The 14,796-nt window shown below is 45.7% G+C and overlaps 1 long non-coding RNA gene across 1 annotated transcript in view; it reads left to right on the top strand.

Annotated features, from left to right (window-relative positions):
- LOC308595868 overlaps positions 1–14,536 on the top strand; it is an 85,262-nt gene extending 70,726 nt beyond the window's left edge. The window contains exons 3-4 of the long non-coding RNA XR_014012149.1: positions 13,414–13,479; positions 14,173–14,536. This is a non-coding gene — a long non-coding RNA (uncharacterized lncRNA). The remainder of the gene's footprint in view (positions 1–13,413; positions 13,480–14,172) is intronic.
- Positions 14,537–14,796: the final 260 nt, after the last annotated feature.

Raw genomic sequence — 14,796 nt, 5'->3', positions numbered from 1 at the left:
GGTGTAAACTAATAATATTAATAATAATAATAATAGGTAAAGTTAAGGTAAAGGACCTCTGGATGGTTAAGTTCAGTCAAAGGCGACTATGGGGTTGCGGTGCTCATCTCACTTTCAGGCTGAGGGAGCCGGTGTTTGTCCAGAGACAGCTTTCCGGGTCATGTGGCCAGCATGACCAAACCGCTTCTGGTGCAGTGGAACACCTTGACGGAAACCAGAGTGCATGGAAACACCATTTACCTTCCTGCCACAGCGGTTCCTATTTATTTACTTGCACTGGCGTGCTTTCGAACTGCTAGGTTGGCAGGAGTTGGGACAGAGCAATGGGAGCTCACTCCATTGCGGGGATTCGAAATCACCGATCTTCTGTTTGGCAACAACAACAACAACGCAACTACTACTTTGGATTTTGGAGCAAATGTGGTTGTCAGAACCTACTCTTCCTGGATCAACTCCTTCCTCCAAGGTCTTTTGTGGGGAGATACACACAAGTGTAACTCTTTTCTATCCCTTCCTCTGCTCTAAAATGGGGTTACACAGCTCCAAGCTGGAAATAGCCTAATGGTATTTACATACCTTATCAATGAGCTTTTGCTATGCAGCAATTCTTCAGTATTCCAGAGGCAACAAAGGTGATATGTTTACGTTGTAGCTCTGTGCGCTAATTTCTTTATCAAACCTCTGAGCACGAAGTAACAGAACGATAATGGGCATAGCACAGAACAAACCCGACCCTTAAACACTGGAAAAACAGCCTTCTCGGAAATGTTTGCTTTCCCCCTCCCTGCCCCTCTCATGTGTCCCTTGAGCGTATAACAAGATGACTGAAGTTCTGAGGGCCCCAAGGAGGAATTTAATGAATCAGTGTTCTCAGCTCACATTATATAAATCCATATACATAAATAGATATATTTGTGTGTCCGTGCGTGTGGTGTTTGTTTTTTTTTTAAAAAAAAAGCTTAAAGAGGATTTTGTTAGGGGTTGATGAGTCGCAAATCTGAGGGCCTCATTTTCCCATTTGCCTTGGAAATAAATCTGAACCCAGAAATGACCTTGATTTGTGAAACCGGCTCCCAGTTTTCTTTGCATTCAACAAAGTTTAAGCATTTCTGATGATGGAAACACTATACATCAACTCTTCAGCCACTGTGAGAACAGGATGTGGGACTCGATGGGCCATTGGCCAGTTCTTACGTCCTTTTGTGCATGAGGCAACTTCAGACTGTGGACCAAAATTTTGCAAAGATATGGGATTACTGCCATCGTTAAGTCCTCTCCCTCCCCCATCCATAACTTGATATTCTCACATTGCGTATTTTCCACTGCCATTGTAGAGAAGGAGAAGGGAAGCGTGCATCACAGTGGTCATACCTGTGCCATACATTTAAAGCACTTGTTATACCATTTTAAGAGGAATGGCTTCCCCTGAGCAATCCTGAGAACTGGGTGGAGGTTGAAGGATGCCCCCATTCCCGTCACAGTTCCCAGTTGGGTTTAACAATCAATCTCTCTCCCCAGGGAACTCTGGGAATTATAGCACTGGGAGGGGAATATGGGCTCTCCTAACAAATCTCAGAACACTTTAGAAACTACAATTGCCAGGAGTCTTTGGGGGAAGCCATGGTCAGGCCCCGACAGGGGAGGGGGGCATATGGACCACTTGGCCCGGACCTCCGATTCCAAAGGGGGCCTCAGTCAGCATACATTCCCTATGTATTTTTAAAAAGCACTATTGTATATCTATATTTTCCATTTTGTCTTGATATGCAGATACGGTTCAAGCCTTGAAATAAAATTATTTGTGAAAATTATTTATATACTTATTTATTTATAAGACTTCAGTTATCCCCAGGATAAAAAACGGGGGGCACATTATCTACCTGGCCCAGGCCTCGGCCTGGCTCTGCAAGGCCCTGGCCATGCTTGTTTACATGAGCTAGACCAGTGACTGGGAGCAGCTGCCGGGACCATATAACACTAGCCCTAAAGGATCTACACTGGTTTTCAGTACAGTGGTACTTTGGGTTAAGAACTTAATTCATTCTGGAGGTCCATTCTTAACCTGAGATACCACTTTAGCCAATGGGGCCTCCCACTGCCACCACACCACTGCCACGCAATTTCTGTTCTCATCTTGAAGCAAAGTTCTTAACTCGAGGTACTGTTTCTGGGTTAGCAGAATCTGTAACCTGAAGTGTCTGTAACCTGAAGCGTCTGTAACCCGAGGTACAACTATATATTTCTGAGAGCAATTCAAAGTGTTGGTGTTGACCTTTGAAGCCTCAGCCTTGTATACCTGAAGGAGCATCTCCACCCCCCATCGTTCTGCCCAGACACTGAGATCCAGCTCCGAGCACTGGCGGAGGAAGGTGGGTGCAGGGGGGGGCACACCACTCCGGATGTCATCCCTGAGCAGGGGTGACATTCGGTGCGCTGCCCACCTGCGACTTGGACTCCCACGCCTACCGTGAGCCATCAGGGGAAAGGGGGGAGCTGCTGCACCGCTTTGTTGGTTCCTTCCTCTCTCTTTCCTGCTCTCCTGCATCCTTCCCATCTTCTCCCCTGCCTGCCTGCCTCCTCCAGCCAGGAGTGTGGCACAGCAGCTCCCCCCTTCCCCTGATGGCTGGCAGTAGGTGTAGGAGTCACGGGTGGGCGGTGCGCTGTTGCCCCATGCTCCCAGCTGGAGGAGGCAGGCAGGCAGGGGAGAGGACAGGAAGGAGGCGGGCGAGTGGGAAGGGGAGAGGAAGGAAGAGGGATTGGTGGGTGCGTGTGGAGCTATTGCGTGCCTGGGAGGGCACCCTCCATTCCCCTTGGGAATGCGCCCACCCTAGGCAGCACGGGCATATGCTCTGCCACTGGCTCCAAGGGCCTTTTGGCGGTTCCCTCACTGAGAGGAGTGAAACTACAGGGAAGCAGGCAGAAGGGCTTTGTGGTTGTCACACCCACCCTGTGAAATGCCGTCCCGTCAGATGTCAAAGCGGTAACAACTGTATAATTTTTTGTAGGCTTCTGAAGACAGCCCTGTTTAAGGAAGCTTTTAATGTTTAATGTTGTTGTTTCTTGTAATTTTGTTGGAAGCCACCCAGAGAAGCCGCCCATAGGAAATAAACAATATTAAAAATACTGATAACAATAATTATCAATTGAGAAAATAACACAGGTCTTGAAAGACCTACACTGGCCCCCAGTATGTTTCCGAGCACAATTCAAAGTGTTGGTGCTGACCTTTAAAGCCCTAAATGGCCTCGGTCCAGTATACCTGAAGGAGCATCTCCACCTCCATCGTTCTGCCCAGACACTGAGGTCCAGTGCCAATGGCCTTATGGTGGTTCCCTCACTGTGAGAAGCCAAGTTACAAGGAACCAGGCAGAGGGCCTTCTCGGTAGTGGCACCCGCCCTGTGGAACGCCCTCCCCCCTCCCACCAGATGTCAAAGAGAAAAATAACTACCAAACTTTTAGAAGACATCTGAAGGCAGCCCTGTTTAGGGAAGCTTTCAATGTTTAATAGGTTATTGTATTTTAGTGTTCTGTTGGAAGCCGCCCAGAATGGCTGGGGAAACCCAGCCAGATGGGCGGGGTATAAATAATAAATTATATTATTATTATTATTATTATTATTATTATTATTATTATTATTATTAATATTAATATTATTATTATTAGAGACAGGCCGCTATGCACTCCACAGTTAAAAGAGAATTTAATTCTGCATTGAGAACATTCACATTCCTTACAGAGAAACAATTCTCTGATCTGCCTAAACTATACACTCCAAAATAGGGTGGCTCCAGATTTTAAGGAGGCCTGTAGCAGAGTGTACAGTGGTAACTTGGTTCTCAAACTTAATCCATTCCGGAAGTCCATTCCAAAACCAAAGTGTTCCAAAACCGAGGCATGTTTTCCCATAGAAAGTAATGCAAAACGGATTAATCCGTTCCAGACTTTTAAAAACAACTCCGAAAACAGCAATTTAACATGAATTTTACTATCTAACGAGACCATTGATCCAAAAAATGAAAGCAATAATCAATGGACTGTACTATAAAATAAATAAGACAGTATTGTAGATTATCATCCACACAGTCACAAAAACAAATTAACCGAAAAAGCCTCAAAAACAAAAATGCAAAATAGATAGCAGAAACAAAAGCACCAAACTTAATCCATTCCAGAAGTCCGCTTGACTTCTGAAATGTTTGAAAACCAAGGCGCAGCTTCTGATTGGTGCAGGAGGCCCAGAAACAATAGTCAACAGCTGCATCGGATGTTTGGTTTCCAAAAAATGTTTGGAAACCAGAACACTTCCGGGTTTTCGGTGTTTGGGAACCAAGGCGTATGAGAACCAAGGTACCACTGTACTCTGATGGGCCCCCTTTTGGTGGACCCTGGTGGTGACAGTGGTAGGTAGGCAACCATTTTAATTTACAGAGCAACTCAAAGTCCTGTATTCTTTGGTTAAATCTCACCCTAATCAAAAACAAATCTCCTTGTGTGAATCAGTCAAATTCAACCCACCAAATATATATGAGTTTTTGCTGCAAGGGGTGCCAACCTCTCAGAAAAGAAAATGCCCTGTTTTCGGGTAAGACCTTAACTGATTGCACTCACAATACTGTTTCTGGACCCTGGAGTCTGCATTAAAATCCCCCATGGAATAGGCTTGTTCAGTTTTAATTAATTATGTGCAATGTAAATTGGTGCACAACAGCATATTTTTTAAAAATAAATAAAGAGGAAAACATATTAATTCAGAATTCAGATTTCGCTATATATATTTAGGGAGGGAGAGGGTAAACTAGATATTTTCAAGTACAAAGCCCCGGACTCTCCTTGATGTTGCTCAGCTGTGGTAAAGAATGAAATCGTTGACTTCATGATGCTAAGCACTCCGCTGGGAAACACAAACAGAGTTCATAAACTGAAGCATTCATTTCACGAGCTTTTATTAAAAGGTTTCACCTCTAAATTGAACTGTCGTACGTTGTTAGAAAACTTAAGGTTTTTTTTAAAAAAGCGCAGTTTCTTTTAACTATGCATTTAAAAGAGAGAGAAGCTTTCTGCCTTTTTTCATATATTTTGGGCTTGACCTCTTTCACGCGCGGTCAGCAATCTTGAGAGCATTTAATCAAATTGGCTGGAAAATAAAATTATGTTATATGTAGTCTGCTCCTCCCTGCCCACCCCTCCCCTCCGGGTGATGCCGAAGGAGTTCCCGTTCCCCACCGAAATCTCTAACACGACCCTAACCTTGTTAATGTAGTTTTTCGCAAATTCTGTCTATCTCCCCAGCAGGCTCTTTGGAGTTCACTCCGAGAGGAAAAAAACACTACAGTCTAAGATTAAAAGATATCCGCCAGATGAGAAGGACATTCGGTAATTTATAAATCATTCATTGGTGACATTGCTTTCTGCAGCTTTTCAAGGAATTGGATTAACTGCTTTTGCAGTTCCTTCAAATGTTGCTTTTCTACAGACAGTGTCATAGGTCATTACCGGCTTTTCCCTTATGTAAGCAATTCCAGCTTTCTATTAAAAATACTAATTTCCACCCCACTACAGAATCTTTTTTTGAAGAAGATAGTATATTAAAAAGAGAAGAAGGAAGCACCACAACTTGCTTTGAAATATTAAAGGAATATATTTAAGTGAAGGGCTTCGATGTAGGGGTTCCCCTCCCCCCCTTCCTGGTTCCCGATGACAGTAAGATTTTAGCCTACGAAGTCAATAGTAAATTTTATTAAAGTCATTATTTTCCTGTTCCAGGCCTCGCTCTTTAAATAAACTATAGCTGACAATGCTGTCTTACATGCCGCCGTGCTGCAAAACGGCCTTCTCTTTATTACCACAGGGATGTTGCGGGAACATTGGAAGGTCTTTTTTCTGCACTGGTAAGGGCTCATTGGCACAGCTGGCCTTTGGCAGTTCTTGGCAGGCAGCTTTTATAGGTAGAACCTGTGTGCCTCCCTTTCCAGGCAGCCCTGAGTGGAGGAATCAGTGCTGAAACCCACTTTTTGTTTGCTTCCTTTCTCCTTCCGCATTCGGCACAAACAGCTGGGCTTGTGTCAGATTGGTGACCCTCCATTGACAGGGCGCCCCCCTGGTAAGAACATCTAAGTCCAGCATCCTGTTCCGACAGTGAAGTAGAATGTCATGAATGAGCCAGCGCCCAGGGTAGGTTTGCAGCCAGCTCCCAGGGAAGGGTTGCTGCCAAATGAAGAAAGCGGTCAGGAACAGAGAGGGTTAACTACCGTGCAGGATAGCATTCCCACCCCTTGGAATGCCCCCTGATAAGGGAATGGTGGAGAACAAGCTAGAACGCAGTCAAAGCTCGCTGGAAGCATTAAAAGTGGGAAAGAGTTAAGAGGCAGCCTCTCAGAGAATGGGGAAGAGGAGGGAGCTGACCCACTCAGTCCGAGGTCTCGATGAATGGGAGGGCTGCAAGATAGGAAGCAAAACAAAAGATGAAGCAAAAGTTCAGTTGCTTCTTGGTCTCGCCGGAAGCAGGCTTCAGAAGGGTCATCTTGGTTGATGATGGAGGAGGCTGTGTTGAAGCTGTCCGGAGTTATCTGTTTGTTTTGACAATAAATCACCCTTTTCCATTAACTATGCTCACTGTGGTATCAAGCTGGGGACTGGACTCCTGACATAGAGTAGAGTTTGAAGGGACCACAAGGGTCATGTAGTCCAACCCTGTGCAACACAGGACTCTTTTGCTCATTATGACGCTTGAACCTATGATCTCAAGCCCTAACTGTGATCCCCAGGAAGTGGTGCTTAGAGGTGTATTGCCTCTGACATGGGAAGGAGAACAGAGCTGTCGATAGCCCTATCCTTTCTAATCCAGTGGCACCTCTCATCAGTAGAAAACGGATCAAAATCCTATTTGGAGTTTCCTTCAGAAGCAACCCTGCACTGCCTCCCGCACTGTTCCAAAGGCTCCACCAAACCTCCAGGACAGATCTTGCTCTTGTGGTGTGATGTGTGCAGGAAGCTTTACGGGGAGAGGGAATCATATATTTCAAGCCCTTTGTGGCCTTGCCACCTGCAATCAACATGATAGAAGAAGAAGGAAAGGAGTTTGGATTTGATACCCCACTTTAGCAGTACCTTAAGGGATGCGGGTGGCACTGTGGATTAAACCACAGAGCCTAGGGCTTGCCGATCAGAAGGCCGGCGGTTCAAATCCCCACGACAGGGTGAGCTCCCGTTGTTCAGTCTCTGCTCCTGCCATCCTAGCAGTTTGAAAGCATGAAGTGCAAGTAGATGAACAGGTACCGCTCCAGCGGGAAGGTAAACGGCGTTTCCGTGCGCTGCTCTGGTTCGCCAGAGGCGGCTTAGTCATGCTGGCCACATGACCCAGAAGCTGTACGCCGGCTCCCTCGGCCAATAAAGCGAGATGAGCGCCACAACCCCAGAGTCGGTCATGACTGGACCTAATGGTCATTGGTCCCTTTACCTTTTAATGAGTCTCAAAGCAGCTAATAATCTCTTTTCCCTTCCTCCCCCACAGCAAACACTCTGTGAGGTGAGTGAGGCTGAGAGACTTCAGAGAAGGTCACCCAGCAGCTGCATGTGGAGGAGCGGAGACGCAAACCCGGTTCACCAGATTACGAGTCCACTGCTCTTAACCACTACACCACACTGGCTCTCGTTTTCCATTCAAGGCCAGTTCCAGGTGTTGAGGGGCCTTTGAACTACAGTGGGTGTTCTCAGGGGCTTCCACATTTCTGCACTAACTGGCAGAGATCTTCCAGGATTTCTCTCCCAGCTGTACCTGGAGATGCCTGGGATTGAACTTTGGTTCTTCTACATGTAAAGCAGATGTTCCCCACTGAGCTGCAGCCCTTCCATTCCACCCAACAAGGCTGGCTTAAGAGTCTGGCTTCAGCTCTCATCTTTGCTGATTAAGTTCTATTTTTCTTCCACAAAAGGAGGCGAGAAGGGAGCTGGAAGAAGGAGAGACAAGACAAGGCGGAGCAAGGGAGGTCAGGAGGTGGGAGAAGACAGAGCTGAATGGGATGAGCAGGAGATGCAGGATGGGAGAAAGGAGGAGCAGCAAAATGATGAGGGAGATGGGGTGGCAGAGGGGGAGTTGGGCACTGGAAGATGTGGTATCAGTAGAAGCTTCCGCGCTGGTCCAGCTTCCGCGCTGGTCATGGGACCGAGACGGCTCTGGTCGCCCTAACAGATGATCTCCGCAGGCAGCTGGATCGAGGCGGGTCGGGGCTGCTGATTCTTCTAGACTTGTCAGCAGCCTTCGACATGGTCGATCACGAACTCCTGGACCACCGCCTTGCCGACATGGGGATCCAGGGCACAGTCCTTCAATGGCTGCGCTCGTTTCTCTCTGGTCGGGGACAGAGGGTGGCGCTTGGGGGGGAACTGTCATCCCGCCACTCCTTGGTGTGTGGAGTGCCCCAGGGTGCGATACTCTCCCTGATGCTTTTTAACATCTTTATGCGCCCCCTCGCCCAGCTTGTCCGGAGTTTTGGGCTGGGCTGCCATCAGTATGCTGATGACACCCAACTCTATCTGTTGATGGATGGCCATCCTGACTCGGACCCAGACACACTGATCAGATGCTTGGAAGCTGTGGCTGGATGGTTACGTGGGAGCCGGTTGAAGTTAAATCCTTCGAAGACAGAGGTCCTCTGGCTGGGACGGGACGATATGGGATTGAGGGGGCAACTCCCATCTCTTGCGGGGGTGCAATTAGTGCCAGCACCGTCCGTTAAGAGTTTGGGTGTAATCTTCGATACCTCCCTCTCCATGGAGGCGCAGATTGCAGCTATAACAAAGGCGGCATTTTTTCATCTCCGCCAAGCTAAGCAGTTGGCTCCTTACCTCTCTCGCCCTGACCTAGCCACTGTGATCCACGCGACGGTCACCTCCAGACTGGATTATTGTAACTCGCTCTACGTGGGGCTGCCCCTGAGACTGACCCAGAAACTCCAGCGGGTGCAGAATGCCGCAGCGGGGTCTTCGCTGCGGGATCACATTCATCCGGTGCTATACCAGCTGCACTGGCTCCCGGTGGAGTACAGGATCAGGTTTAAGGTGCTGGTTTTAACCTTCAAAGCCCTATACGGCCTAGGACCCTCGTATCTACGGGACCGCCTCTCCTGGTATGCCCCACAGAGGAACTTACGGTCTTCAAATAAAAACATCTTGAAGGTCCCAGGCCTCAGAGAGGTTAGGCTGGCCTCAACTAGAGCCAGGGCTTTTTTGGCTGTGGCTCCAATTTGGTGGAACGCTCTGTCACAAGAGACAAGGGCCCTCCAGGACTTGACATCTTTCCGCAGGGCCTGCAAGACAGAGCTGTTCCACCAGGCCTTTGGTCAGGGCACAGCCTGACTCCCTCCTTTGGCAATCTTTACAATACTTTAGTTTATGGTTGCCATCAATTTTGATTTTAATTAATTCTTTGATGTTTTTATAATGTTGCACTATTTTAGTGTTGTTAGCCGCCCTGAGCCCGGCTTCGGCTGGGGAGGGCGGGATATAAATAAAATTTATTATTATTATTATTATTATTATTATTATTATTATTATTATTATTATTATTATTATTATTATTATATCCCGCTTTATCACTACCCGAAGGAGTCTCAAAGCGGCTAACAATCTCCTTTCCCTTCCTCCCCCACAACAAACACTCTGTGAGGTGAGTGAGGCTGAGAGATTTCAGAGAATTGTGACTAGCCCAAGGTCAGCCAGCAGCTGCATGTGGAGGAGCAGAGACACGAACCCGGTTCCCCAGATTACGAGTCTACCGCTCCTAACCACTACACCACACTGGCTCTCCAGTGAGATGAGGTGAGCAAGAGTAAATGGAGAGCTGAAGACTGCAGGGAGGGACAAAGGTTCGCACTGTTCACACATTGTATATTCACACTTGGCATCTACCCAAATGTGAGTGTTCATACAAAAGACTGTACACTTGTTGATTTGCACAGATCAGCCATTTGCGTACTCAGAATTTTTTACAGTCATTGAATGTAATGTGTGAAAACACCTGAGATGATGAAGTAAGAGGGGATCAGCAATTTCTCCCTCTTCATCCTCCTACAATTCCTGGCAGTGCTCCTGTGTTTCATTAGCCCAAACTAAAATGAATACATTATACCATGTAATACTTTTCTTTCTTTTTTTAATAACTGGAAATATATATTCTATGACCCTCAAGGTCCATTTTGAGTCTCTGGCCAAGTTGTACCTTGAGTAGGGGAGAGATAGTGTATGTAAACTGGAAATTCTGTTCTATTGTGCCTGATTTTGTTAGAACTCTGTGCAAAGTGGGAATAAGAGCATTGTTAAGGCAGGCTGGTGGTGATTGTGTGTGGCTCTGCTTATCTTGGGTTCCTGGCAAATACCCAGTCTTTCCCCCAGCACTGTTTGTTCTGCTACAGAGTTTAGGCCCAGATGAGAAACTACAGTAATGCTGAATCAGACTTCAGAAGTGTCCCCTTCCTCAATATTTTGGGCAAAGCTCATGCAATCCAGCTGCCCCCTCTGCCTGTTAAAAAAAAAGATCCTTGTCAATTTAAGATATAACGAGGCATTTCTCCTCCCCTCCTCTTCTCTCCAACCATGGGTCTTCCTCAAACCACATGCAATTAACCTTGATTCTGTCATCGGGCTGGGTGGGTGTGGGATCACATTATGAGGCTTTTCTGTGTTCCTGTATTACTTAAAAGTGCCAAGGGAGCCTTTGCTTATCAGCAGGAAACTTTAAAGATCTTTAAAAGCATGCATCCAAACCTTCTGGCACCAATAAAGTGTGTGTGTGCGTGCGCGTGTGTGCGCACAGGTGGCTGAGTATGAAAGAAGTGGGATATGTTTATAGTATAACTAGGAGGAGAGGAATAAATAATGCTGCAATGTGGCTCAGAGTCAGTTTTCTTTTACTATTGGAGTCAACTTGCCGTAATGCCCTTAGCAGTGGTGGCTGGTGCTTATTGGGGCTGGTAGGGCAGAAGGCAGGGAGGCTAACAGTAGGGGGAGCCAGAGTCAATGGCAGGCAGAGCCAACTGATTCTAGAACTCTATGCTCTGAGATTAAGGAGGAGGAATCTGACCACCACTGCTACCTTCTGGGCTAGTTGTAAGTAAGAGGACAGGCAGGTGGGGGCAGGATGAGGGCAGACTGAGGATGGTGGGGCAGTATCCCATTAGCATTAATACACTAACTTCTACTGGTCTTCAAGTCATCACTGAGATGCAGAATTTCCAGAAATTTGGAAAGCGTGGAGAAAAGACAAATGTATTTTAATGGGGATTTCTTTTCCCCCAAAGAAAGGAAAAGGAAACAGTTGAACTGAAGATGAAAATCGGGGAAAGGGTCATAGCTGAGCAGAAGAGCATCTACTTTACACAGTGAAGGTCATTGGGTCAATTCCTGGCATCTCTAGACAAGACCCCCAGCATCTTGGAGAGACTTTGCTAACCAGAGTAGGCAAAATTGGACTAGATAGGTTGTCAACCTGGTCCCTACCGCCCACTAGTGGGCATTTCAGGATTCTAGGTGGGCGGTAAGGGGTTCTACAGCACAGGCTTAATCCCCCTTCCATCAAGCACTGGTGGGTGGTAAGGAAATTTTACCATCAAGAAAGATGCATTAGTGGGCGGTAGGTATAAAAAGGTTGACTACCCATGAGATAGACAAATATACTCAGTATGAGGAATTGCCCAAAATGTCTTCCCCCTAAAAACAACAACCCCACCATTCTCCATCAGTTAATGAAAAATGAAAGGACAGAAATTTTGTTTAAATTCTCATGGGTGGTGTAGTGTATTGGCTTGCCATACCAGAAACTGCTGAGTCAGCACCCAGGTACTCTGCTATTTCATTTTAGTTCTGCGTTACAGGCAGCAACCTGCTGCATGGATTGTTCCCTCCATAAAATGTTTTGTATTATATAGAGTTGGAAGGGACCAAAAAGGTCATCTAGTCCAAATCCCTGCAGTGCAGAAATCACAGCTAAAGAATCCCTGGCAGGTGGCCATCCAACTTCTGTTTTTTTAAAAAAAAAACTCCAGTGAATGGAGTCCACCAGTTTCTGACGTAGACTGTTACATGGTTGAACACCTCTCACCATCAGTAAGTTCTTCCTAATGTTTAGTCGGAATCTGTTGTTGTTTAGTTGTTTAGTCGTGTCCAACTCTTCATGACCCCATGGAGCAGAGCACACCAGGCACTCCTGTCTTCCACTGCCTCCCACAGTTTGGTCAAACTCATGCTGGTAGCTTCGAGAACACTGTCCAACCATCTCGTCCTCTGTCACCCCCTTCTCCTTGTGCCCTCCATCGTTCCCAACACCAGAGTCTTCTCCAGGGAGTCTTCTCTTCTCATGAGGTGGCCAAAATATTGGAGCCTCAGCTTCAGGATCTGTCCTTCCAGTGAGCACTCAGGGCTGATTTCCTTAAGAATGGATAGGTTTGATCTTCTTGCAGTCAATGGGACTCTCAAGAGTCTCCTCCAGCACCATAATTCAAAAGCATCAATTCTTCAGTGATCAGCCTACTGCAATTTGAAGCCACTGGTTCAGGTCCTGCTCTCAGGAGCAGAATAAAACAAGCTTGCTCCATCTTCCATGTGACAGCCCCTGAGATATTTGAAGATGACTATCATATGTCCTCTCATCTTCTCTTATCTAGGCTCAACATAACCAACTCCCACAACCGTTCCAAAGGCTTGGTTTCCAGATAATTTGCGTGGCCTCCTCTTCATGACACTTTTCAGGTGGGGTGCAGGTTTGGGGTTGTAGTTGTTTTTTTGCTGCAGTTGCCTTATTTTTGAGGAGACTGAGGAATGTGCCTTTTCTTTCATTTTTATTGCCTGAAACCCCAGAGAGCCATTGCCAGTCAAAGTGAACATTGCTGAGCTAGATATAAGATATCTTGCTTAGCTCCTATCTACCAAATTCTGATAGAAGGCTTCAATGTACTGGAATCCCCTTTGGATGAGACTAAGATAAGGCAAACTGATTCCTCCCCAAACAGAGGAATTGTGCAGTGTGTGGGGGGCAGCGGCGGCGGCCTCTTTTGTTTTAGGAAAATCTTCTCTAGTGGAATGGGTGGAGGAGCAGCCCACAACTATCTTTAAATTTAAAATAAACAAACAACCCACCTTTCCCTTGCTGAGTTGGCAGCCACCATCTCTTACAAAGTGCATGTCCAATGGGAAATGAAAGGCAGGAGCTAAACAAGCTCCATTACTGCCCGTTTTTCATCTCTCAGTCTTTTCTATCTAATAAACTCCTGGGTTCTTGTGGCCAAAGTGACACTGGAAACGGCAGCCAATGACACATTGCAGGCATCCCTCTAAGTGACTTTTATCCAGTGACTTTGAGAGCAGGTACAAATAGATCTGTGCAAGGTGATTCAAAATGGTTTGTTCTTCATTCTTTTCAGTTGTTGGTTGCCCAGCGTCTTTTGGAGAACATCTTTATTTCTGTCGACAAAATCTCGCTTGCACGTGTATTCAGGTAAGGAAATTACAAACCACAGTGCTAAGCGGCACTTCTTTCAACACATTTCCTATGAGCGTAATGACACGTGCAAATTCTGCCTTAATATCTTCCCCACCCTATGACAATTTTTGCCCATCTTCTCAAAACTATTTTGAATTCTGGTAAAAACTGTTGAAGGATACCTTGAACTTAGCTGTGACATTTTGCTTCATTACAAAATATCGCTTGAAGTTCATCAGGTGAAGTTCATACAAGGATGGAGCCCCCAAATCAAATCAGGTCTAAATTTCACTTTAGGCAACATTTTGGTGGGAACCGACAGCAAACCAAAGAAGACGCCAACTTCCTGTTAGTAATTTGTGGGGTTTTATTACCTGCATTGTTCCTCTTAGGGTTGAGTGAATAAAAGGACTCGGGCTGTTGTGTCTCCTCCAACTTTGCTTAGGGAAAGGCTCTGTTTACAGTGAGATCATTTTGTGTGGACTTCCGGAGAGAAGCGGGTCGAGTCAAAGGTGGCTCGAAGGTCAGATATAAAGGTAATATTTGCCAAACTGAGTAGTGAGCATTACAGAGAGAAATGTCAGGAAAACTCACCAGGAATCTTCAGGCTGTAATATCCTAAACTTCAAATAACTCTGTGTGTGCATTCGGACAGCTGTGTTGCCCTGTATATGCTTCACCCGTGACATTAACGAGATAGTCCTTTCCTTTACAGGTTTGTCTGCATTTGAGGCCATCAGAGATCTTAAAAGTAATCCCATTGGAATGAAGGACATCTATTAGAAAGCTGCTTTGGGGCTGTCAAGAGACACTTGGGCTGAAATCTGATATGGCTGTAAGTCTAATCTGCATGCCATAATAGTTGTCCATAAAGGTTAAGCTGCATATGGTTTCTCAGTGTAACGTTCCTAAGTTGCATGTCCATAGTCTATTTTGTTTCCCCCCTATAATCATTATTTTCATATACTTCTCCTTGTTTCCCCCTTCCCCAAGGCTTATTCGTGAATAATGTGCTGTTGATTTTGCTTTTATATCATTACATTCATATATTTCATAGGCTGCAGTGTATTCAATGATCTCCTGCCGATGCCTTTAAAATAAATCCTTTCTAACGTATTTATATTAATGTATTTATTTTATTTTTTATTATTAACTTTGTATAGTGCCTTTTATCTGGACATCTCAGGGTGCTTCAACAGCATAAAAATAGAAAATAAAAACATAGAATACATAACAATAACAATAACAATAACAATAACAATAACAATAACAATAACAAAACAATAACCCCCTCCCCCACCCCCTTCCACAAACACATTTAAAA

Source organism: Podarcis bocagei (genome assembly GCF_964188305.1).
Source record: "Podarcis bocagei genome assembly, chromosome: 10".
NCBI classification, from domain to species: Eukaryota; Metazoa; Chordata; class Lepidosauria; order Squamata; family Lacertidae; genus Podarcis; species Podarcis bocagei.
The sequence above is the reverse complement of the archived record's forward strand: the minus strand, read 5'-3'. Positions and strand labels throughout refer to the sequence as shown.